The sequence below is a fragment of the Adelges cooleyi genome, unplaced genomic scaffold (genome assembly GCF_023614345.1).
Source record: "Adelges cooleyi isolate 19-005CV unplaced genomic scaffold, UGA_ACOO_1.1 ACOO_flye_CR_arks_rails_tigmint_CR_PRNA_24, whole genome shotgun sequence".
Taxonomy (NCBI): domain Eukaryota; kingdom Metazoa; phylum Arthropoda; class Insecta; order Hemiptera; family Adelgidae; genus Adelges; species Adelges cooleyi.
Window position 1 is genome coordinate 114481 of NW_026095904.1, and position 25401 is coordinate 139881.

Genomic DNA, 25401 nt, shown 5'->3' on the forward strand with positions numbered 1-25401 from the left:
AAGCGAGGACAGCTACTGTTATACTTGAGTTTAAAAAACTATTGAAATGTCTGATAAATTTCGTCAATTTGTTTACACCTTAACAAATGCCGGTAGTCGGGAAAAAAACCTTATGCGTTTGCTGGATTTTTACAAAAAAAAAAATAATACCGTCAACTGCAATGGTCTAGCAAATATTTTTTGTGCTGAGCAATTCTTTATTGGAGCACTCGGTGTTTTTTACTTCTGAGAAGACAAACGGTGCTTTTCGCTGTGTCAACCCACGCAGTCTACACCGTGTCATCATCGTCGTCAATGCAATTTCGTTGTAATACCAATGTAGAAAAAAAAAAAATAATAATAATAAATTTATCGTCTAAGAAAAAAAAAATGTGTATAAAAAAAATTCCCCATGTCGTTGATATACACACTATACACACAGGTTTATTCGGATTTCGGTTTATAGTGTGATTTTTTTCCAAATGAAATAATTATGTAGAGCTGAAAGAGCACAAAAATCTTAAAAAATGTTACCAAGTGACCAAACGTGATCATAGAAATGACCAAAAAATAACCTTTTACATTTTTCCCCAAACTTATCAAAAATAAGGTGTCTTCTTATAACTATAATATGAATTATGAACTTAATTATTAATTAAAATATTTATTTATTTGTTAATTGTTAAATGTATACAATATACAGCATACTTAACATAAAACTATAACTATACTTTTTTAATTTCTATAATTTTAATCTAAATGGTGATTATGAATATTTTCAAGATAATTTATCAATGAAAAAAATTTTGTTTCAAATATTTTGTAATAATGGTGACTAAATTTTTAACCGAATGAATGTTTTTAAGTGATAAAGAGAGACTAGTAGTTTGTTTTCCGGTCTTATGCAGCTAAATTAGTTTCTAATAAAAAGTTGTGATATTATATTTAATGACAGAAAAATATTATTTTAAAGGGTAGTAGACTCAAAGGGCAATAGTTAAAAACGTAAAATATTTAGTTCATACTTAGTTTAACCTATTAAAAGCAGAATTATGTAATATGAAAACAATGAACGGTCTACACTAATGACTTTAAAAGAAATGACTCAAAACTGGTTTTCGACCAGTCAAACATTTTAGCAAATTATTTTTAAATTAAAAACTATTTAATCCTACACGGTTTCCATTTAAGTTTCAAATGTACTATTTAGTAAATAAAAATAACTAGGTGGCTCAGACAGATACTTTTTTATCCTCCTCCCCCTAAAAAAAAAAAAAAAATCAGCAAATGGTTATCCATATTTTAATTGTTATGTTAGGGCAGGCTAAAAACTCCCTCAAAAAATCGACTATGCATACCTATTACAAATAGACTAATATTAATTGTATAGTGTTTATAAATATTCCTGATCAATACACAGTAATCTATGTTTTTTTTTTAAATCATCTTGTTTTAATCAACAATTCAATTGATATTACAGAAATATTTTTAATTATCATTTATTTTACTTTGCATTTGTTATTTCTTAATTATCTTCAAATGATATTGTATTTCATAAATTACATAAGAACATTTCGAATGAAATATAGATATTATAATAAATTTTAGGTTTTATGTTATTTAAAATATATGTTCAATTACAAAATATGAAGTATTAATATAAATTAAGCATCGTTGATCTCTACAAACTATTGAAACGATATCAAAACAATACCAGTTCTAAATTTGATCAAGTATTGAACTGTTGAATAATATTAATATTACTGGGATTTTTATTTCCAAATTTACTATTACAGGAAACGGACGGACTATGTTTTACATGAATTTATCCCTTCGCGTTCCACTGTAAATCTCATCAATTCAAACAAAAAAACCACCTGCGTTTAAATTAGATTATCAAAATGTACAACAACAACCTGTTGAACGTGGCCGAAAAATAATAACTACCTATAAACATTATGCTTGCATTTTAGTTAACGTTAACACTTGTAAGTATTGCGTGTAAATTTCATAATATACAGATAATCAACAGCGTGTACATAAATTAAGTGTACACATTATGAACATTTTTTTTTTAATTTCAACGAACAGACCGATAATAATATTTCGAAGAAATTAAAAAAAAAAAAAATATGAATAAATTGTTCGTTTAAAATAAAAAACAAAATCAAGTACTATTATACCGCGCCAAGTCTGTGGTTAGCAGAACAAAAAAAAAAAAAAAGGACCGTTGTACAATAATTTATTCTAAACCGACGACCGTAACAAAAATAAGAAAAAAATATATAGTATAATATATAACATTATTAATACCATAAAAAAAAAACGAACAACAATAACGATTTATAGCATTATACCATTATTAAAAATTGTCACGAGCACAACAACAAAGAATTAAACTACAGGGTGATTCATTTATCTACAATTTTGTTGTTTTTCCTTTAAGGAGACATATTTGCACGTTTGATAAGTTCTAGTGCTAATTAGGTAAAAAAACCCGAACGGTTAGGTTAGGTCGGATAACCAGTTTTGAAATTAACTATTGCTATTACCTTAAACCCACTTTTCAATTAAGCCACCCACTCCTTGTTTAAATATGTAAATACTCCAAAACTCGACCGGTGACCACAAAATATGTTCAGCGAATAATTTTGTTAATTTATAAAAAGTCAATTTAATAGCATACAACTACTAATTACCGAGTATGGTGTTTGTAAAAATTGAAAAAACTTAAACAATCGCTAAAGGTAATAAAACAACGTCGGGCGGGTTGTCTTCGAACGTTAAACGGATGGTCGTCGTCCTTTGTCGTCGTACCGCGGTGTATACGGTTTTAGTAACATTGAAAAAGAGTATTAATTATTAATAAAAAAAAAAATAATAATAAAACAAAATAAATATGTAAAATAATAATACAACATTATCCGTCGTTACACAACACACGGTGGTGTGGTGGTCGCAGTGTACAAACAACAAAAAGGTGAGCGGTTGATGAGTGTAGATCTAGTCACAGACTTCTTATACACAGTGCACACTAGAAGAACACCCACGGACCGTCTGACCGTTATACCGTCTCTCTCGTTATTGTACAGTGAAAGATATATTATTGTAATGATTATTATTAAAGAAATACATTTTGATTGTGCGGAAAAAAAAAATTACAAAAAACAAAAGATAATACAAATGAAAAAAAAAAATTAATAATAACAAAAAAACAGATAGACCGCCGAGATCCGACAGGTTGTTGTCGCGTGACGCGCGCTTTCCCTCCATTTTGCGACGACCACAATGGACACAAAAACAAAAACGTTAAAAACGACACTGGCAGAGATAATTTGGAATTATTCTAATTTTTTTTTTTTAAACTAAAAACACGGCTAGTTTGAAAAATTAAAAAAATCCAAACCGAATGAAACGAAAAAAAAAAATGTAATTATAATATTTATAATATATTTTCAAACTCACATCACTGTGGAGGTGTTGCCGGCGACCGGAACCGCAAACAACTGCGTCGGACGAGAGACCCGAGCAGACAGAAGACCGTGTGTGTGTGTACACAGAGAGAGAGAGTATAAACACACTGTACTGTGGACGAAGGCAGAAGTAGTAGTAGTAGGACAGAATGGGGGGAAAAAACGGTCGTTCTGCGCGGTGTGTGTGTGGCTGAGGAGGAGGCGAAAATAGGCGGCGCAGGATTTCAAAAAAAAAAAACCGACTCCGGCGTTTTGTCCTTGAACACACGTATACTTACACAACATACACACACAACAATGCATAAATACAATATATAATACAGGGTGATCACCGCCACTCGCCTATAGACTACACACACACACACACACACACAAGACTGCCACGACCTAAATAAAATTCAACGTTTTTCAGAGTAGGTATTATCCTCCCTCGTGAGGCGACGTCGCACAGTGGTAAAAATACATAGTTAATCTAGGTGGACATTGCAATCATAACTTCTAAAAAAAAATAGTCGAAATCACTTGAGTATCTTCTTAAGGTACTCTTATCGTTACTCGTGTATAATCTTTATTATTATGTGATAATGGTTAAACGACGAAAATCAAATAAAAAGATTCATTTTGTGCATTTAAAAAAATTAACATAATATGTTCTACATAAATGAAGAATAATATAGAATATTATTAAATAAACAAATACAATTTTTTTCATATACAAAATGTATTAAATATTTTATTTTGTTTAAGAATATTTATGTATCTATTTTAAAATTTTGTTTTGTTTAAGAATATTTATGTATAATTTTTTCTGAAAAAATTCAATATCTTAACCCTATGAATAGTGACTTATCCAGGGGAGGGGGTTAGGGTTTTATAATCCCCCTTTCCCCCCGAAAATTGTTTCTACATTTTCAAATATTATTATAAATATAAAATATGTACAAAAAATACGAAAATTAAAAAAAATATAAATAGTAACTGATTTAGGTATTTTTTACTATTATTGTTATCGAATGAAATCATTTTTAGGTAATACAAAATATATTGTACCTCGTATCGTAGGCTATTTAGATAAATAATTAAATGATCGGTCGGCGGTCACCACTACAGGTCAAAAATGTAACTCTTATCTCCAAACATATTTTTAGTGAATTTTCGAATTTCGCAAGCTTTTTTCATAACAATTAAATACATTTTGATTTTGTAATAAACACTAAAAATAGAAAACACCGAATGAACGCTTTTGTTTGAATTATAATTTGTTACACTGTTTCAACCCCCTTCCCCCCCCCAAATTTCTGAATATGCCGCTGCCTATAGGTCTTGTAATTTTAAGTTTAACATACTCTGTAGATGTTATACTTTAAAGCCATGTCACACGGGAGGCAATGAAACATAAAGAAAAAAAGTTTTATGATAATTTAAAGCGTAATTTGTCGTTAATCTACCGGATAACATAATACCTTTAAAATCTGGTTATTGGCTAAATACGTTGCACTTACCTTTATTAAGTACACCCAGAGGAAAATAATTGAAATTTTTAAAGCCGGCAAAACAATATATCACACGGTCTGAAATTTATAAGAACAGATAAGCCCGCTTGTAGCTTTGAAAAGAGTGAAGTGTTTGAAAAAGTGTTAACACATCAAATCGAATTCTCAATGCAGTTTTCATCTCGTCAACCAGCTTTGATAACAATATAACGTTATATTGACATGACATTTGTTCTCAATGTCCACCTAGATTAGCTATTTTTACCACTGTGTGTCGTACCGCTATTTATTAAGGAGTTGTTGGGTATAGGCAATCTTTTGCGAAATCTCAATTTAAAGCTTAAATCGTTATTTGTAATTATTATTAGATTAGTAATACAAAACTTTTTCCAAGCGGTTTATTTATTTTTCAAAATTCCAAAAACACGGCTTACTAGGTGGTTTTAAAGTAAAATGACCAATTATAAATGTTGTTGGAAACCAATTTTCGATAGTTGATTTGGATATGGCATAAAGAAAGGGCATATTTTTTATTATTCGAATGTATTCGTCTTAAAATTAAAAAAATCTATTTTCAATAAAACATGGTCAATGTTTGAAAAAAACGTTCATACGCTGCTTGCATGAACCTAAAATTTTGAAGAAAAAAAATTTTAATTTTAAATTCTGGATAATTTTTAACGAAAATACCTGTTTTTTGTACAAAACATTTCTAAAAAATAGTATTTATTATCAATTGAGTAATAAACGATAACAAACTTTTAGGTTCATTCAAAAACCAATACGTTAAAGAAACAAAATGCGCCAAACCACGTCATGTCAATTGGATTAAAATTCATTGAGCTACATTGCACGGCATGCGCAATATTTTTATTTTGAGAAAAACGCTTTTAAAGTAGCCAATTTAGATCATATTTTGATTTAATAATTTTTTTATTCCAATAAATCATCTTAAAAAAAAATAAACTTTCATTAAATGATTTATTATAAGGTTTTTCGATATTTTATTTTTCTTATGCTAATATTACTTTATTGTTGACATATTTTTAGTCCTCTGTACATTAGTTATTAAAGTGTTATTTACAAATTTAGTTTAGAAGGACTCTACACCATTCAGGCGTCGAGGTGGGTTGATTGGTAGGGTTTGAGTGCAGAGCTGGGTGATAAGATTTTTTGGATGATTGGCTAGTTTACTAGCAGTATAAAGACTAAAGAGGCAACTTCCTTAATAGTTTTTATTTTTAAGTCTGTGTGTAATTATTTATTGGTGACAAACCAAGGCGCCTTAGTAACGATGGGCATATTTGAGATATGCCTAGATTGTTCTCGAGTTGGATGGCTTAGCTGTACCCTAGAAGAGAACTCCATAAGACCATATCAGTTGGAGTAGACTGTTATAAAGAGTTAGAAGGTTTGAGATGTGAATTTTAGAAAAAAAAACAGTGGTCTAATAATATGTAAACGACTGTTAAAAATGTCCAAATCGATATATTTAACTAAAAAGTGGTTTTAATAAATTTCGACCATGTCAATATTAGTTTACCGGCTAATTTTCATAAGCATTCTGGGTATTATTTTTAATTTATAAAAAAATTTCTATGGGTACAAGTCATTTTGGCTTATTTTAGACCAAAATTGTCGACTACATAAGATGGTTCAATTTCAAATCTGTAAAGATATTCGAGTGCTTTGGCTACTTTACTGTGTTAGGGTAGAAAGCCGATTTTCATTTAAAAATTTCACTTTCTTGTTATTAAATTAATTAAATTTACAATTTTTTTCAATATTGTAACAAAATTATTTCACACAAAAAAAAAGGAAAAATCAAAAATCCGTTTCTTACATAACCCAGTAAAGTTGCCGAAGAACTTAACGATATCATAAAGTATACCTGAATTTCCGGTATTGTACCCCAAAAAGGAACACAATTCCCTAATAGTAAAATATTTAAAATTTTATAAAAATAATTAATAATTAGATACCTTTTTATTCTAATTGGTATTTATTGTTTTATTACGGTAAATAAAATGCCTATTCTTTAAATGAAAGTCCATTTTAAACTTATTTTCTTTTTAAGAAATGTCCTAAAAACAATTTTTTTTAAATTATACAAATAAATATATACATAGTTCAAAGAATAATGTCTACTAATGTGAATCACAAAACACTAACTCAAATTAGTTATATTGATTTTTTATCTTAATAGGTCGATGAGGTAGTGTAACTTAAAAGATACAAACATCAAATCAGCTTTTTGGCAGTGTATCTTTAAAGATCCACACTATAATTCAAAAAACTTTTTTGGTCAAAACCAACTCATTCTACTTCAAATGTACTGTTCTTAAGAATACTCCGATTTAAATTCTAAAAAAAAAGTATTTGAATTCTTCCTAACATTATCAAGGCATCGATCGTGGCATAATTTAAAAATAATTGTTTGTTCATTTCAGTTTAAATAACATTCAAATAATTAACTAAAAATAGTTTTAAAATTGTGCTACGATCGATGCCTTGAAAATGTTATGTAGAATTCAAATAGTATTTGAAAAGTGTGAAAATTTAGGGGGGGGGGGAATAAGTGTGGAAAGTGTATAAACTGTACCTACATCATATAGTTGTTAAAATCTTCACTGCACACCTACATGCCAAGGTGATACTAATAAAACCCTGAATAACAAAATCCGTTCTTTGGTTTCAATGATCTGCGCGGCTAAAGAAAAGTGTAGCTAAAATTGACAATTTTTCAATTGTAAAAAACTTCAATAATTTTTTTGCTTTGAAACAACAACTTTCTATCTCTTAAAAATTAAGAACAAATTCAAAATTAAGCGCTCATTCAAATCATTGAACCGCGTGGGTATGAAATCCGATCTACTTGTATATTATTATCCAATGTTAAAGCTAAGACAAATATCTATCTTTTCACTATTGGCACAGATTAAATAAAATCAGATAGTGCACTCTAAGAGAATTGAAAAACGTAAACAAACTTTTAAAATCTCAGGTTAATGTGATTAAAAAATGAAAATAAAAATCCTTTTGTTCTACAGTGTGGTCAAAGAACTTTCATAAAGCATCTGTAATGTTAACACCAACAACAGTTGTTTATCAACTACTTGTAATCAGTAATTCTTATCAGTTTACCTCATTATTGTAAATAACGTGTACAATATTTTCAATACTAAAACCCTAAAATCCCGCTCTCTATATTATATTATTTTATTTAACAAAAAAATATCAACTGTTCAATTATTCAATTGAAACAAAAAATGGAACACAATATAAACATGAAAAAAAAAATGATGATTACATGCTATTTTTTTGAGAGGTAATAAATTAAAATTAGAAAACATTTTACTTCTATTTCTGATAGACATAGGTGCTCATTAATACAATTTTTAATTGTAATATTAAAAGCAATCTCTCTAATGTGGTAATCGATAACAGATTTAGTTCGAAACACGGTTATAGACAATAGTGTTATGTGGTTATAGTTATGGATAAGTGTAGGATACTAGTAAAACACAGTGCCAAATATTACCAATTTAATTACAAACAACTCATTGGACATTTTGTGTATCCTCTTTTCATTGTATCATAAATAAATGGTACTTTTTTTAGTAAAATAAAAATCCAAACACGAGAAATTAACAAGTATAATTTTTTACAGAAAATTGTGCAAAACATGGAAATCTCCAAATTACATTATTTTTTTAACAAATTTTGTCAATCGACAAATCGTCTACAATAAATGTTACCCTCGTTAAGCTTCTAGTCTACTTTCTAGTTAAATTATAATATTTATCAGCTATATAACCTCATCGCTTATGTGTTAAAGTCCTATGTACTTGACTTTGACTGTTGTCGAACACCGGTTTTGGGGGTAATAATTTTACTTTTGAAGTCGTTTAAGTTTAAAATTTAGGACAGTTAAAACAGATCAAAAAGTATACCAAATCCAAAACTGGTTATCGACCAGTCAAAATATGTCTTCAGCACGTTATTCTTAGTCTTGGTAAAGATAACACATAATGGCTGGGGGGGGGGTTATGTCTTTCGGAAATAAATAAAAAAATCCACCAACTATTAACCGTAAAAAAAATAACGAACAATTTTTTGAAAAAATTCTTAAATCTTTTTTCATAAATATTGACCGCCGGTTTTTAGTCGGTGAACTACACTGTACAAGTGTAAGTATACCGAGAGGCCCGGTGTGTCGTCACACATAAGAGAAACGTGGTCGGGTCGGGTTTTGGAAAGGTAGAAGAAAATAATAATAATAATACATATTACATTTTTAATACACACAAGGCACACAGGACCGAATAGTAGGCAAAGGGAGGGGAAGACCCAGCGGCGTACCGACAAAAAAAACCGACAGGTAAAAAGAGAGAAGCGTAATGTTTATTATAATACTTGTGTATACAGGGTGATCCGTTTAACGCGAGACGCTCGTTTTCGATGACAATTTTTGTTGTTGTGAAAACCGATATTTAAAAACAGATAGTTATTGAAAAGGTATTTAAATTCATACATTGTCAATTAACTTGGCAGAGCTCTGGAATGTACTAAAAAAAAGTAGAATGTTTAATATTGTCCGGTATAATAAAAATAACAAAAAACTTGATAGGTTTTTTCCAAAAAGGAAGACTACTAAATTGCAGTTATTTTTAAAATAAAAGAGTGTGTCCTGAGTAGACCAACCTATTCGCGTACGAGGTTCATTAAATTTGTATTTTACAGCAATTTTTTGTTTTGAAATAATAACTAGGTATTATGAAATAATTAATGTTAATAATACGGTTTCAAAGTATTGTCTTGAAATAAATTTCCTACACTCGCCAATTTACACTTCAAAAATTTTTTTTTTAACTATAGCTTTATCTTTTATCAGAAATAAAGGGCAAATCTAATTCCTAAACGGATTATATTGTACACATTAGTTACCAAAAGTTGTTTTATATTATTCAGCGATGATACACATTATTTGTTGAATCAAAACTTATTATGCACATTGTTTTCACTGTTTTCATGTACAACAACTAATTCTCAATAATTCAATGTTAGATTTAGATAACAAATACGTTACGCTTATTGTTTGCCGAGTTCAACTGTTTGTAATAAAACAATTTTTTTTCCAATAATAACCAACTTAATTACAAAACTTTATTTACATTTTGGTTGAAGGTTATTTGAATAAAAAATGTAAAAAAACACAATTATAGTGACAGTGCATAAACGCTGTTACATTAGAAGCGGAACACTTAAAATAAAACCACTTTATTTTTAAATTTTAAACAATTTGTAATTATAACAAGAAACATTTCAAAAAGTTTTAGGAATATGCAATCCAATTAGTTTGTGTAAAATCGTCATTGTCTATACTCAATGATCAAGCTTGGTGTTTTAAGCGTTCTAGTTTTAAATATTATAGCAACATCTACATTTAATTTATCCAATAACAATATAACCAGTTTTGAAGTAATACTTTTTGCATTATTCGCATTTAAAGTTGTTGTGGTTAAGTGCGGACGGACATGCTAACATCATTTAAGTCCACTTGCTAATGAGTTAAATTTCTCAGATATTAATAGTATTTAATTAAAACTGGTTTTCGACAGCATTGATACATTTTATTACATTATTTCCATCATTCATTTGAACTAAAAAGTTGCCCACTAAAACCCTTTCTTTAAAATAGTTTTTTTTAATTTCACAATTTAAAAAGCCAGCACATTGGAGTCTGGTGGAAACGGATAGGTCAATGGTCTTGGGAAATTATTAAAACTATTTAAATATTGTATTAGGTTGAATACCATTATGGTTAATATACTTTCAATAATACATTTTTAATCAAATGTTTTTCATAAACTTGTTGACTGTTAATTACGGTAAGAGTATTTTTTACATTTTTTTTTTTGTTGGGGTATTTCCTAAAAAAAAAAAAAAGTTTAGCTAAAGATTTTTGAGAAACATGATATGTATTTTATAAAGCCACTCTACTATTGCCACATGAATATCTAGGTTACTCATTATGGAAATATCTATGATAGCTTTATGTAGGTTTATTTTTATTTACTTAACCAAATATATTTTTATCCAGACATGTTTATACACACTAGATCTATAGTGTTCACTATCTTCGGTCTAGTTTTCAGATCTTAAAACCTAAGACTACGCCTTAAGCCAGGTCTTAAGAGGTTTTAAAAAAACAAAACAAAAACTCAACTTTTTTCTGTTTATAAAAAACAAACTGTAAAAAAACATTTGTACAGACTGAATTGACAAAAAACCTCAACAAATCATGAACAAAAATTTAAATACTATGTTTGTGTTGGGTTTTTTTCATCTATCCATTCTGAAAAGATCGTTTTAAAAATGTGATTTTTTCATACTTTTATACTAGTTATCCATTCACAGTCGTTTAGTCTGCTTTTAATCTTTTCGGTTCTTGGTTCGTTCGTTTTTATTTTAATAATTCAATTTTTTAAATAATTAAAATATTAATGTGGAATCTGAGAAAAGATATCGAAAATGAGGAAGGTATACTAATGTCGGGTGCTGGATATATAAATGTTCAAAATAAATAAAATTAAAATAAATATTAATATAACTTGATTTTATTTTTTAACACATTAATATTTAATTACATATAACAATTAATATTTAAACACAATTTTATGTCCACACCGAGCTATAGTATTCATGAAAACAAAAACATCTATAAAATTTCCCACCACGAACGGGACACGGTTTTGTTCTTAAAAAACAGAACATTTTGTTGAAAATTGTCAAAAAACATCATGTTTTTGTTTTGTTTTAATATTGTTCGCCTGTGTGGACCCGGCATTAGAGAGCGATAGAAGGAAAAAGTTTCCACCCTTTCTTGGGGAAAGGTCTTAGAAATATATATTTTTTTTTTGGTTTGTCATCGTTTTATCGATTCTACTCAATCTAAAGAATATCCCATACAAATTTGGAACTAACCTAACATTTTCAAAAAGTCATAAAGCGCAGTAATTTTAAATTGAAAAATATGCAGGTACATTTCTTGGGTTTTTTCCCAAGGTTTCCAAGAGGAAGAGTAAATCATTTTTTTTTTTTAATTTTCGACTCAATAAGGTCCTCCCCTTTTGGCAAATCCTTTTTCCTTTTTTCAACGGGTTGGTCTAGGCGCGAAAATATAAAAATCAAATCACGCCGTTGCAGTGGCGGATTTATACAAATTGCTCCCTAGAGGAGAGGAGAGGGCGCAGCAAAACAAAATCAATGTAAAGATGTAAGATTTCACGATCACCCTGTATATACAATATACAGGATAGCAGCAGCTGTCCGTAGGTCGGCTCTAGTGGATTCCTTGGACGGTGCGCGGCGGGTTCCCAGTGCGTGTGCATACCTACCTACTTGTGTTGCACGTTTTTATATAAGAATACATTAAAAACACACAAGAGTATTTCACACAGCAGAGAAGGAGGGTTAGAGCCGGTAAGCACCACACCACCGTCGTCGCATAACCATCACCACGGCCAACACACACACATGCACACATAACCTACACAACACGTTTTCTACCGGTATATTATATAGTGCACACCGGCGTCGCCCTCTCACTGTTGTTGTCGTCACAATGAAAAATACCGGAAAAAAAATATAATAAGAAAAACACCCGTCTTGTCCGGGGTGATAGGTAGGTAGGTAGGTAGGTATTATTATTATTGTTGTTGTGCGTTTTACACAACCGGCCGACCGGTGTAAAGGGGGAGAGATAAAATAACCGTCTCGACTAACGGCCGATCGCTCTCTCTACTACTCACTTGGGAGAATTTTTGGAATTTTAAATAATACATACATAATAAAAATGTAGCTAAGCAGCAAGCGCAGCCTCCTCACAACAGCTACTACGTGAACGAATAAAAACATTTTTGTGAGCATTTCCATTGCACAGAAGAAACGAGTTTATATTGTCGAGTGTAGGAATTATAGTTATTGTGCACAAACTTTTAAAATTATAACTTCAATTTTTTAACAGAAAAACAAATTGTAGGTCACATCACACTCTAAAAATTATACACATATCCGGTAACAACCAAAGACTTTACTTATGAAGAGTATTCAATCCACCACCATTGTTCTCGTCCTCGATATCAACACATAAATATGATACAAACAAAACAATAATAGTAATATATTTACAGTAGAAGACTCTTCTTAAAACTTTTTGCGAGGAAATCCCACATTTGTTTGGCCAAATTTTAAGTAAAAATAATTTAGATGAGGTATTTAAGTCGTTTAAAACAAAAACACGACGGGTTAAGATTTTAATAAAAAAAAACAGAACATTTTACTGACTGAATATGTTTACTAACTGAATGTACAAAACCACAGTAAACACTCCAGATGCCATTCAACATCCCACAACACGGTAATTCCATCAAAGGATGGCTTCTTAACTCATGACTTCATTCTCAATAAAAAATGATAATCAATAAATGTAATTTAATTGTTTTAATTATTATTTTATATTGTAAACATTTGTCACTTGTACTTATTACAAAAAAAAAAAAACTTTACAGTCTATGTAAATATTTAAATAGCCGGTTTCGCCAACATAATATGTTAAGGATACAACTTATTGTTGATTATATTCAAGAAAATCGGATTTCACCGAATTTGTTAGCCTTAACACGATGTTAAAATGTTTGTTGAGTTAAACGCCATGTTGAAATGCCTTAGATCCATTAATACATTAACTACAGCTGAGATTTGATTATAAAATTGATTACAAAAATCCAAAAACCATACATTTGACGGGGAACTTTTTTAAATAGAGTTTTAGCAAATAATAGAAATGACAGAAATAATAGAACTTCCATAACCTTTGAGGAATCAAGCAGAATCTATTATACAATATAGATTAGTGTAACAAAGAGTTGAGGTCTTGCATTTTAGGTTTATTATTATAGTAATTTAATGCGATTTAGATAAAAAAATTATCAAGTCTTGCGCGAGTCCCGTGTAAGACACTGACAATTGAGACGCTTATTAAAAGAACAAGGACCCAAATTTGGGTTTTTTTCAAGAGACACAACAAAATATTTATTTAGGTACATTTTTTTTTTATGAAAACTTTATAATTTTTCCTAATTTATTACTATTAGGTTGATTTAATTTATGAAATAATAATTTAGCCTAGGAAATTTTTTAAGTAAAATTTGAAATTGGGCCTTTGTTCCGATAAACCTATATATATTTTTCGGCTCTGAAAATGGAAAAAAAAAATGTTTTAATAACAGACTATTATTAAAATGGTACAGACAATTGGATAAAAAAAACAAACTAATAAGATAATATAGGATCAATAAACGATTCACATAATACAATAAATGTATATTTTGTCTCGTCTAAAATATAGTTTAGTCGTCAAAACATTCATCTTCGTCCGTTCCATCGTTATTTCCGGCATTTTCGTTTCCTTCCGAACCACCAATCTCGTCTTCGTACCCTTCGGGCAAAGGGTTGATCCTGGGGTTGTAGAAAAACGGATGATTGCCGTCACCCCACGGAAACCGCTATATTTTATTAGGTATTATTTTTTCAACGATTAGGAGGAGGTACACGATTCGGTTTTTTCTGGCAATAAACTAATAATTATTCCGATTCCACTCACTCTGGTCCTGATGCGGAGATAACGATACGGAATGAATTTCGGTCTTTCCGGTTCTTCGTGGAAACTGAAAACGTACAAAGACCATCCGATCGTTATGGGCATAGCACCGTACCACGTCAAGATTTTCCACAACCTTATACTTTCTTCGGAACAAAAATATATATCAAAACCGATTTTTTTAGAGTTAACCGTTTTACAAGTGTGGCGGATCTAGTTTGGTCTGTAACACGATTAGTCCTCTACTCGAGGAAAAACATTGCATCATGAATATATGTCTTGAGGCACACCCAAAACTATATATTAGGGTGGACCAAAAAAAAAAAATTTACTTTTGTTTTTTTTTTGTTCTTCTTATGACATTATGTTACTCGGGTAAAATAATATTTCCTTATTTTTTTTTCAGATTTTTAAAATTAATTTTAGAGGTTGCGAGCATCAGTTTTCCGAAAAAAATATTTTTTGTTTTTTAATTTTTATAAGGTATAAAAAAAAATTAAAAACAAAAGTTGCATGTATACAAAAAATTATCATTAGAAAAAAAGGAATAAACCAATATTTTTTTTGTTTCCAAAAAAAACTACTATCCGACTAATTTAGGTCTTGGAATGTGAAATTTGCGAAAATATTGATACTTAATATATACCCTTAATAGTAGAGCCTAAAATATTTTTTTTAGGAATATAAAATATGTTTAACTTATTCCACATTTAGCTGCGAAGAATTCCAATATACTTACATAACACATTATTCTAATAGATCAGAAAAAAAATTAATTAAAAAAATAAACAAAAAACCAGTTTTGAGTACTGTTACTTAACAATTATATTTTTTTTTTAGTTTTAACAAGTAATTAACAAAAAACAATATTATTTTATAAAATACTTGTTTTTCAATTAATTTTTTTTCTGATCTATTGTTAGAATAATGTGTTATGTAAGTATATTGGAATTCTTCGCAGCTAAATGAGGAATAAGTTAAAAATATTTTATACCCCTAAAAAAAATATTTTAGGCTCTACTATTAAGGGTATATGTATACCAATATTTTCGCAAATTTTACATTCCAAGGCCTAAAAAATATCGGTTTATTCCTCTTTTTATAATGGTGATTTTGTATACATGCAACACTTGTTTAAAATTGATATTTATACCTTAAAAAAATTAAAAACTAAAAAAAATTGTTTTGGTAAACTGATACTCGCAAACCTTTAAAAATAATTTTAAAAATCTAAAAAAAATAGGGAAATATTATTTTACCCCAAGGAACATAATGCCAAGAGAAGAACAAAAAAAAAATTGTTTTTGGTCCACCCTACTATGTATGCATATACTTTGTCTCACGAGAGAACGGTACTGGGCAGAAACCTAAACGCATTACTTTCGCGTGTCCCCAATCGTTGCAAGTATGTGTTCATTTCTTCCCTAACCTTCTCCTTATTTCATTACACTCTAACTCATTCTTATTCAATCTCTTCTCGATCTCCTCCCCTATCCACTTTACTTATTGCCTAGATTTTCATTTGCCTCCCCTCCCAATCTTCTGTTGACGTCGCAAATTCAGGTTGTCAGGCCTACTCTAAGTCTAACCTTACCCAATTACTGCAAATCTAACCTAAGCGTGATGCCATAAGACATATCCATGTCAACAATGCGAAAGCCAATACAGTGGGGTCGGCGCATAGTGGAGATGTAGCTACTTGAGACGGGGGAGGTCGTAGGAATTGTAATAAGCGAAATTGAGAAAACTTTTTCTAGATAGTAGAAATATATACTAAATCGATTGAAACATTGCCAAAGTTATCTATATTTTGATTAAGATTGTACTTTGGTAGGTAATTAGCAACATAATGAAAATATTTTCAAATACCCGGGGACTGTTTATTTAATGACTCATAACCTCCTAGAAATGTACTTACAACGGTAAAAATGAAGTTTCTCTCTTATGTTTATCATTAATAAAAAAAAACTTGAATACAGAAAACGGTATATGTTTTGGCCCCACTCTAGATCTACCCAACAATTTCTAATTTTCAAACCTTAAGTCCTCTGTGGGCTCTATCACTGGATGGCCTCCCACCTAGTATTATATCGCCGTTTTTTTTTTTTTTAAAAACCTTTCAAGTATCATATTTCTGATCCGGATAGTTGCTACATAAAGAAATCGGTTCAGCGGTTTAGAAGAAATCACAGACAAAAAAAAAATTGCTTCGCAGACGGTAAAATTCTGTTTAAAAATTGAAAAATGCCTTTTTTTTTGTCCCCCATAATATATGGCAAACGACAAATTTTAAAGTCAATAAGCTGACGTTTCTAAAACACAATATGATTATTAGAACCTTATCGGTTAAATAAAAACATACAGGGTGATCCATTTAACGTAAGACGTGCAACCTCATAAAAATTATAGCTATTTATTTTGTAGTCTTTCTTTTTGAAAAAAATATATGTTATATTTAAATTTTAGCTCTTTCGACTTTTGAAACATAAAGTAATATATTTAATTAACTTATTGAATATCAAAATTATTATCATTTAATGTTCATTATCATTTCTAATTTACCATATATTCTTATTATCGTGTCCGGTGCTGGACTTTAATAACATTAATTTGATTTAGATTAGATTACCATTAAAATAAATAAGTAAAAAACTACATAAACAGAGTCAAGTTTTTTTTTTAAAAGGTATACAAATAAATTTACTAAATAAATACAATATATATATATATATATATATATTATATATATATATTTATGCTTCTACTATTTAAGTTTCCACAGTCGATAGAACCTTAAAATATTTACTAAAAAGGCTAAATAATTATAATATTTTTTTATAACGTGCAATAATAATAACTAAAAAAAGTTTCCCAAAAAGAAAAGCTACAAAAATTGAAAATTTATTATGTATTGTAATTTGGCGGTAACTCTAATTGCAACTGAAGTTACAATAAAGTCGAGATGTTTAAACTTGTGGTCAACATTAACACGAACAATTGTTGATGTGTTAAAATAATAAGTAATTGTTTAAATTTTGTATTTACTATCGTAGTTTTCAATAGGTTCGACATTTTTGCTATAATTGACACGTGGCTGAAACCGTTTTGTCAATCTGTTTGTTCTTAACATTGACGACAAAATGTTCTTGAACATGTTTAAGATAGATTTAATTAACTGTTTTTATTTGTTCAACAACAATAATAATAATAATCGTGACAAACAAATACACTTGTGTTTGTATCTTAGTTACCTTTTAGCAAAACGAATCATTCATTGGCCAATTAAATATGAAACAGTCTGTTTGTCTGGTTATTTGATTATTCCTTGGAATAAAATATTACAGTGTACTCGCATAACCATCGCATCGTGGTGTGGGTTCAGGGCAGTTCTTCCAAAAAATGATAAGAGATAAGAGTTCTTCCAAAAGATAACACAATTTTTATTTTATCAGCGTGACCAACCCAGAAACACCAAAATATAAAATCACATTCTATCAGTCTGCCAATTCTATCAGAATAAAAGTAACTAAAATATAACTAAAGTTTGTCAGAGTTAACTGTTATCTCTAGAACTAAACGGCAATAATTCAAATGATAAAAAAAATAACCGTGTTAAAATATATTATATTTTCTTAAATAGTACACATTTTTACGATACATTTATAATGACAAAAAACCAACTAGTTCATATGACGACAACGATAATTATTGGTAAATAAAATTTACTTTCGTTTCTTATTAATATTAAATGAATATTTTTATTAGAATTCTTTTTTAATTCATAATTCAAAACTCTTATTTTCACATAATATAAACTTGCAATATTTAATATGAATAACATAATATATTTATCAATTATAGTACCTAGCGACAAAGTTCAGACATACACTATATTGTACTAATTTGTGTGACAATATTATTACATCCTATTTAAATAAAACTATTAATACAAGTAAATTATGTTTTACAGTATGATGGTAGTTGTCTGAAGTCATAAAAAGCTTATCGGTATGCTTATTCATCAGAGCGGTTCGATTCCTGAAACTATCTCTAGTCTGATTAAGTGTGGTAACAGGTATGGAGTTATTTTTTGTAAAATTGTTTTAATTGATTTAATCTCTATTATTTTAATAATTAACATTTCAACTTTTAACTTATTTATTAAAAATATATCTTTCAGTTTTAAGATGAGTCAAAGATTCTGGTTGAACAGTTCTCCATCGACACCAACTGGAAGAAATAATTGTTTTATCATTTGTCTAAATAGATTAGGTATGGAAAACATTCTAGATTTGTAGTATTAATACAAATATTGATACAAAATTAGTTTAATATCAATCTAAAACACCCTAATATAGGGTATTTAAAAAAAAAGAAATCAAATGTAAATTATCTTTCTTTTTAATAATTTAATTTACTATTTTCTAACATTGTTAGTTTTTGTACAAGAAAAATTGCATTTACTTGTAGATCTTACGCTTCATTGGTATGAGATAACAAACTAGGTCCACATGATATATACCGGTCACAAATATAGTCTATTCATGAAATCACTCTTCCAAGTGTTATTGATAGATAATTTAAATTGAATGGTATAAAAAGTTGGAAGTTAAATGGTATAAAAAAATGTCATTATCAATTTTCGTTATATTTAATTTTAACTTCACAATTAACAAACCTTAACATTAGTAATTCATTTAAAATTGGTTTTATATTATAATTATTATTAATATTATTTAACCATTTGTTGTTTTTTCAGCTAGAATGTGACCAGAGGAAGATTAAATGGACATATCATATATTTCTCCATGGACACTGTAATCCATAGACGGATTTTTGACACTATATTTGAATATTTGTTGTTGAAGTTAATTGGATTTTGTGCAAAACCCCTGGAAGAATATTCTGTATCAGACTAACATTATAAAAACCACCCAGTATTTCTGTTTACCTGCTGTTAGACATCGTAGTATCATCTCCAATCTCTTTATATTTTGTTTAATTTTATTTAAAAAAGTCTCATTATAATTTATTATTAATCAACTGTAATTCAGTTGTTTACTTATTGAATAACTTATTATCCTGTCTTCAACGTCCATATAAACTGTACTGTATTTATGACCACTACACTGATATCTCATTTGGCTAAATATTTTTAATTTTCAACTACATTAAAACAAAATTAAGATTGTTTAAATTTTTTTTTTTTTGAATACTTGTATTATTGTTTGAATATTTTTACACTTTAAGTGTCAATACAAGTATCTTTAGTTTAACGATACTAACAGTATATTATTATTACAATTTTGACAAACATAATTATTAGCCTACCAAATAAATTATAAATGTAGCTTCTGTATTTGCTTATATTTACTTACCTTAATAACATTAAAATATTAATTTATTGTAAAAATATCTTGACCTAACTAAAAGATTGAAAATTTGTAAACTGTTGTGAAATTATGTTGATGTTGTTAGGAAAAATTGTGTAGTCAAAATTTTGAATACCTAGATTAAAAAAAAAAAACGGTACAATTTTTTTTTGCTAAACCAAGTAATTATACATTTGTAAATTTTGATGTTTAGTTTATAATATATACATTTTTAGTTAAAAAATATCTTTACTTAAGTATCATTTTATACTATTTATACTTTTTACCAGATTATTTTATGTGTTTTAAACTATTACATTTATTATTTCTATTATTACTATTTATTATTTATTTAAATGACTTATCAAACTTAATGAATTGTACTTTATAAATTATAAAATTGGTCTGAAATGTATACTGTGTTACTTTAGGTAGCCTGATAGACAGGAAGTCTATATTGTTTTTTAGAAATAAAAGTTGTTTTTTCTTGGTTAGCTTAATTATATAGTGTGATTGACTAATTTTCTCTCATAATAATTTCAATTAGGTAAAATTATTTTTCAAAACATTTTTGTTTGTGTTATTTTACAACTGAAAACATGTTTTAATAACCACTTACTTTTTTGATAATTTTTAATTAAATAATATTTAATTATGATAAAAATTCAAAGCGTATTTAGTATATAGTATATATTTGTTTATAATTTTATTATTTAGAAATGCATTAGTTTTTAGATGTAGTTTTTGACACAATAAAGTAAAAGTAAACCAAATGTATTTTTTCTAAATCTGTTCTCATAGACACGTTTACTCTCGATAACGACTGATTTGTATCTGTGTATTGTAATACAAGGGATATTATATAATGCGATTAAACGAAGGATGTTTAACATATTGAATACTCTCTTTGAGTATACAATGATGTGTTCGATATAAATTGTATTATAAAGTCCAGATACCGTTATCTTTATTTATATGCATAGTATAATGTAGTAAATAATTATAGATTCAACATTTAAATAATAAATTAGCTTTAGTAAGTTTAACCCTTAACAATACCTGCTATTATCTAAAAACTATAGATATATATAAATAATGTCTTGATAATAATTGAATAGTTTTATAACATATTCAATATTTTTGATATTTTCATTTTAGTCAGTTATCAATGAATCAAAGTATACAACTATTTTCTTTTTAATAGTAACGCAGTTACATCTTATATGAATCATAATTCATGAAACACAATTTTGTAGCTCTACACAGTTTGACCTCTAAACTTTAAGTTATCCAGATTAAAATAGTTTTGAATATTGAAAACCATATGTTTAGTTTTATTTAAATTCAACTATAAAAACTCGTAAAACCATGTAAATATGTTTTAATAACTAAATATTATATTACTTCATTATTTGGGATTTAATGATTTTTCAAATATTTTTGATAGAGACAGTGATAACGATATTGGTTTATAATGGCTACAGTCTAGTAATTATAACTAGAGCCCTAGTAATTATAATTACCGACTGAAATAATAGATAATAACTACTGAACAATTATTTATTTCCTGTTTTGTGTAAAGGAATGAAGACACATTTGTTAAAACTATTGGGGCACTTACCTGAAAATAATGATAAATTAAATACCTACAACTTTTATACTTTTCATTGTTAACTACAATTTAGTAAAGTACAACTGTTTAACAGTATAAAGTTAGAATTATCTTCTACTAGTTTAATCTAGTATTTCTAACCAAAATTATGGGGGTATAAGATATTCCTAACACAATTATACCATTTTTAACTAATGTTAAATAAAAATGGGATTATCTAATCTGTTTTTAAATGTTCACTTAGTTAAAATAGAGTTAACCTGACCGCTTGATATTCAATCTTTTAATTTCTGATTTGACAATTTTATTATATACATATTAGTGGAATTGGAAATAGCCTCATTAGTTTCACATTAAATATGTCCATAGCTACGTTTATATCATTTAAATTTTCACAACTTCACCAGTCTTAAGTAAATATTAACATACTTAAATCAGTCTTATTATAACTTATTAAACTTTTTGTGGGCAAAAAGAGCTTTAACAGCAGATCTCGATGAGAACGAGATAAGAGATAAATAAATATGATGAGATGCTGCAACTTGCAATTGTATCTATTTATTTTATAATATGTATTATTTCTATTTTTTTTATAATATAAGTAAAGTATACATTTCTTAATAAATGGAATGTAGACAGAATTAATAACAGAAAAGTTATAATATCACTTCTATAAGAAACAAATCTAATGACTTGGTTATCGCTAAGTAAATGGCCATATTAAATGAATAAGTACATAGATTAATAAAATATGGGCTATGCAATCTTCTAACAAACAAGGACATTTTCAAATCAAGAGATAATTGTAAATTTGCAAATTTATATTGACCAAAAATTGTATCATATTTTTAAATCATATGAATAACTATTTCAGAACAAATTCATATTGTTTAGTATGGTTTATATAATAAAAATATATACCCAGAGTAGCTTAATATAATCTAATTTCTGTAAAATATTAAGTGATTAATAATAATTTTTTTAAAAACCTACTAATTGATTATAAATAACATTCAGTCTTGCAAGGTATTTTAATACCGATCAGTCTGATTTGATAATCTTACCAACATAAAAGCAAGTTTTTATTAAATTACATTATATATTTATTGAGTATGACGTTTATACGATTACGACCCTAGTTTGATAATTTTTATTAATACAACAGAATTGTTAAATCTAGTTTACAGTAATTTTATATTATGCCATATTCGTATTATCTACCTATTATCCCATGCAAAAGGGGCCGTACAATTTTTTTCTCTTCACGAGTCTTTATCTGGCAAAAGGTTCACTTTGGACTATAACCTTATAATGTATATATTGATTTATGTGGAAACTTGAAAATTAAATATGTGTTTTGTTCTAGTTATTCATGTAAGGTATTTAAACTACAAGTGTCATATGTTCCGTTATCTTGCTCTAATATATCCTTTAGGTACCAAATTTTGTTAATAATATATCTTCTAAGAGACAAGATTGAAGACAAAGCTTATAAGCTCCTACCTGTATTCTTTAACTACAGAATACATATGTAAGATGTGGTAAAACTAATTTATACTTGACAGCCAAATTCTGAAATCGTCAACTAATTTAGGTAAAAAGTAAAAATAATGTTTTATTTAAATAGTAATATAAACAATTTGAGGGAAATTTTAATAAAATTATTATTATTTTATACCAAATAATATTAAATTATAACATGTACTTATATGATAGGTATATACTATAATATAATGTAATTTATTATGGATTTTACGTGTATAGTGTATACGATTTAAATTAGATAATTGATAAAGATCTAACTACAATTTGCAATAAAGATAAGAACCTAACTAAAGGCAATGTTTTTGATATTAAAATACGAAATTTCTCTTGGCGGGTTTTTGGTAAAATCGATGTTGGTACTATCTGTAGTATTACACATTTTATAGGTTATGTAACATTTTTTTCTTATCACACGTTATCATTTTTTGGAAGAACTACCCCCAACCCTCGTGGTGTATCTAACTGATAATAGGATTAAAAATATATGCATTCTATTTGATTTTTTACAAGTGGGCATTTATAAGTTTTAAAATGGTGTAAATAATTACGCGATAAAAGGTAATAAAATAGGCGACTGCGCATAAAAAAATGTCATCAAAGAATCAAAAACTATTAAAAAAATGGCATACAAAGAAAAAAAATGATTTGTAAAGAGGCCTGTTTAAAATTTGTAAACCAAATCATGAGTTCTCGATACAATAACATATTTATAATGAAATTTAATAAATATTAAAAAAAAAAACCGAAATACATGGCCTTCAACTATAAAAAACATGTCATTAGTTTTTGCTTTCAGAGCTGCAAGCAGTTTACAAAACAACAATTAGAATATTACCCAATTTTCTTTTGGTTGTAATAAAAACTACATACATTTTCTGACCGGATTCGAATTTAGATTGTTTGGAATGTATTTTATTGAAATAATAAAACAATTAAAACAAATCATTGAGTATAAAAAAAAAACCACCAAGATGGAAACAGATCACTATGTCTGTTGGAATGGTCAAAGGCCATTTAATTAAAAAAAAAAAAAAGGCTGGACGCCAATAATTTTCAGATGTTAAAAATATAAAACGTCAATAAAAATCAAACAAACAACTACCCTTTTTGAAAATGAAATTTCAAAGTTAAGCGTGATAAATGGGAAATTTTGACTTGTTAATTGTAAGTCGAGAAGGCTAAGAGAAGTGTATAAAAAATATTATTTATAGAGAGCGAAATAGACTATAAAAATGGTAAAAAGTTTAAAAAGTTCATTCCTTCACTTTTAAACTTTTTCAGTTCCATACAATATTTTAAATTATCTTAAATCGAATAATACAATTATCTGTTAATTAATATAATGAAATAAAGTGAGAAGAAGGGAAATGTTTAATAAATATATACATATTTGTTTTACTTTAATGTAATAAATATTTTGTTAAATATGCTGTTTGGAGTTTTTAAAAGTATTTTTTTTTTTGGACAATTATGACTGGTTTATTATCAGTTTCGAATACATTTCTTTGGAATTAATTAAATTTAAATTAAACGAAAGTAAGTGTACGTTTTTTTTGTGCAATTGTAATTTTTTTTTCTTTTTTAAATATTTTGTTGAAACAACCAAAACAAATCTAACACTATCCATACAAGCACTTAATATTTAACGTACAGTTTAAATAGGTATATAAATATATACAAATAATAAAATAAAGTATTTTATTTTAAAACTGAATGGTCTTGACTTTGAAAATGTTAATAAAATCAATTTTCGGTAAAAATTATGTACACATTTTTTTTCATAACAGAGTTGTTAATAAGTAAAATATTTTAGCAAAACATAGCTGTGCCGACTATTTTCATTTGGAATAATAGTAAAATGTTGTTTTCCAATAACAAAGCATTAAGACTACAGCAACAGTCATAACGACAAAGACTATTACGATAAATACTTCACAAATAACAAATTCAACGTAAACTGCATTGTCCTTATCAGTAAAGCGGTTATAGATTATTATTACTACGGTAAAGTCACATAAAAATAATAGGCAATAGGAATGATCTCATTAGAGAAATTAATTACAAAAACACGCCATCAGGAATGCGATTAACGATTAACTCCGACAATTTTCATTAAAAGTGTAAGCGTAACACAAAAAAAGAAAAATAACAACTGTAATATTAATTAGCCAAAAACGCTTATTCTAATTTAGAAACGAGTAGGTTGACTAAAAAAAAAAAATTGAGAAAATGAGTTGGCAACACTCTTAACTAATTACAAACA

The 25401-nt window shown here is 27.8% G+C and overlaps 1 protein-coding gene and 1 long non-coding RNA gene across 8 annotated transcripts in view; one reads left to right on the forward strand and one right to left on the reverse strand.

Annotated features, from left to right (window-relative positions):
* LOC126836312 (DNA polymerase alpha subunit B-like) overlaps positions 1–25401 on the reverse strand; it is a 129766-nt gene that overhangs the window by 100941 nt on the left and 3424 nt on the right. The window lies entirely within an intron of this gene.
* Positions 18201–19955, forward strand: LOC126836314 (uncharacterized). Its single transcript, XR_007685311.1, has 4 exons — positions 18201–18320; positions 18580–18684; positions 18790–18881; positions 19369–19955. It is a non-coding gene; the product is annotated as an uncharacterized LOC126836314 (long non-coding RNA).